Here is a 2500-nt window from a genome sequence, read left to right as displayed (position 1 = left end):
GCGGCGGCGCATCCTCAACGCACACAGTCCTCAATCGGACCAGCACACTGAAGATGTCCACCGCGCTTCGCACCGGGCCCGCGAGGACCTACTTTGGCCGCACGGCGCCGCGCGCAGGGTGCGCCGGCGCGCAGCTGCGACGCCTGCCGCGTCCGTCGGCCGGCGCGCCTGCCACTGGCCGCCCCCACCAGCCGGCTGTAGCGCGTGCGCCCACGCACCGCGCGGCCAGCACGCCGGGAGGCGCCCCCTCACCGGCCGGGGACGGTCCCACCCAGCCACCACCGCGTATCGCTTCACACCCAGATGCCGTTCAGTTTCATCGGCATGGTGGGTATCGCTGGAACAACCGGTTAGTACCTCAACCTATCGTCGCCATCACCGATTCACCCCTAGCGAGAACAACCGCACCACAACGGGTTACCATTTCTTCATTTGCGTAACTTCACCAGAAAACGTAGGCGTCCATCGCCATTAGCAACTTCAACGATTATTGCATGCCTGTGTCAGGTGTCACGCCACACTACGTCTGCCCACATACACGCAACAAAATGTGCACGCCTAGACAATACGTGGAAGGTGGCCCCCGTACGTATGCGATGTCCATTGCTCGAACGACTGTCAACCGGCCTCTGTAGCATGTCGCAGATATGGAACGCGGTGCACCATGCTATCACGGTGTTTGAGGAGAGACGACTAGGTCCGAATACATCAACACACAGCTCATGCTGATCGCCATCCACGGCGTCCGTTCCTCCCACACGTCTCTATGGCGTACCACACTGCAATCCAGCTCTCATAGGGAGACGACACGTAGCTGCGTGCACAATATTTGCACTGTATGGTCCGCCGTTTTTGGGCGCAGTCGTTGTACGGTCACACATGTGCCACGATGTATCATTCAGTACATAAGGACGAATGTGCAGTACAGATTGTGGTTCACGCGTACGACATCAGCGGACAGTTGACACAGGCCGCACCACAACGTAGCCTGCGTACGTCGCATGCGAAGGGCATTGAACATGCAAACTTGTCACCAACCAGCTTGCGAAGGCAGGGGGCAAGGTGGGGACGTGGGGACGTGGGGAGGGGTGGGGGGGGGGGGGGGCGGCATGTACGTCCTGCTGCCATCCACATTACAGTGTACAGCAGGAGCATGTGGAAAGTCAGCAAGACTTGCAAGGTGTTTAACATGAAGCGATACACAGGGGAGCGGGCAGTGCGAGTAGCGAACTATATTGCGAGGGTTGCGGGTGGGCAACACTACACTAATTGAACGAGTCGTATAACAATTACAGAGCAGGTTTAGGCGACAACGTGGGTTACGTTAGCGGACAACGTGGGTTACGTTAGCGGACAACGTGGGTTACGTTAAGGCACAACATGGGTTACGTTAAGGCACAACATGGGTTACGTTAAGGCACAACATGGGTTACGTTAGGGCACAACATGGGTTAGGTTAGGGGACAACATGGGTTAGGTTAGGGGACAACATGGGTTAGGTTAGGGGACAACATGGGTTAGGTTAGGGCACAACATGGGTTAGGTTAGGGCACAACATGGGTTAGGTTAGGGCACAACATGGGTTAGGTTAGGGCACAACATGGGTTAGGTTAAGGCACAACATGGGTTAGGTTAAGGCACAACAGGGTTAGGTTAAGGCACAACATGGGTTAGGTTAAGGCACAACATGGGTTAGGTTAAGGTACAACATGGGTTAGGTTAAGGTACAACATGGGTTAGGTTAAGGTACAACATGGGTTAGGTTAAGGTACAACATGGGTTAGGTTAAGGTACAACATGGGTTAGGTTAAGGTACAACATGGGTTAGGTTAAGGTACAACATGGGTTAGGTTAAGGTACAACATGGGTTAGGTTAAGGTACAACATGGGTTAGGTTAAGGTACAACATAGGTTAGGTTAAGGTACAACATAGGTTAGGTTAAGGTACAACATAGGTTAGGTTAAGGTACAACATAGGTTAGGTTAAGGTACAACATAGGTTAGGTTAAGGTACAACATAGGTTAGGTTAAGGTACAACATAGGTTAGGTTAAGGTACAACATAGGTTAGGTTAAGGTACAACATAGGTTAGGTTAAGGTACAACATAGGTTAGGTTAAGGTACAACATAGGTTAGGTTAGGTTAGGTTACACGTTGTTGTAAGGAAAGGTGTAGGGGGGGGGGGCGGGGGCGGCAGGTTCCTTGATAGTGATTATAGTAAGTGAATGCTTGTGACATGATCAGATTTGTCACGTCAGGATGCACCTTTGGCTTATTAGAGGCGGCGCTCCAATTCTATGCTTGTGTGAGACCTGTGTCTTTGACTCATGTCATTGTTTGTGCGCTGTGACAGGAGGTACTATTGTGATGTTGGGTGCACCGTTGTATAGGACATGTGTGGGTGTTGGTGCCTGGTCTGCGCAATGGTGGATGTCGAAAGGCTGGGATATTGTATTTTCCGCATGGACCTCCTGGTCTGGTTGTGATAGTGTGGATTGTG

This window comes from Schistocerca piceifrons, unplaced genomic scaffold (assembly GCF_021461385.2).
Source record: "Schistocerca piceifrons isolate TAMUIC-IGC-003096 unplaced genomic scaffold, iqSchPice1.1 HiC_scaffold_218, whole genome shotgun sequence".
Taxonomy (NCBI): Eukaryota; Metazoa; Arthropoda; class Insecta; order Orthoptera; family Acrididae; genus Schistocerca; species Schistocerca piceifrons.
The sequence above is the reverse complement of the archived record's forward strand: the minus strand, read 5'-3'. Positions refer to the sequence as shown.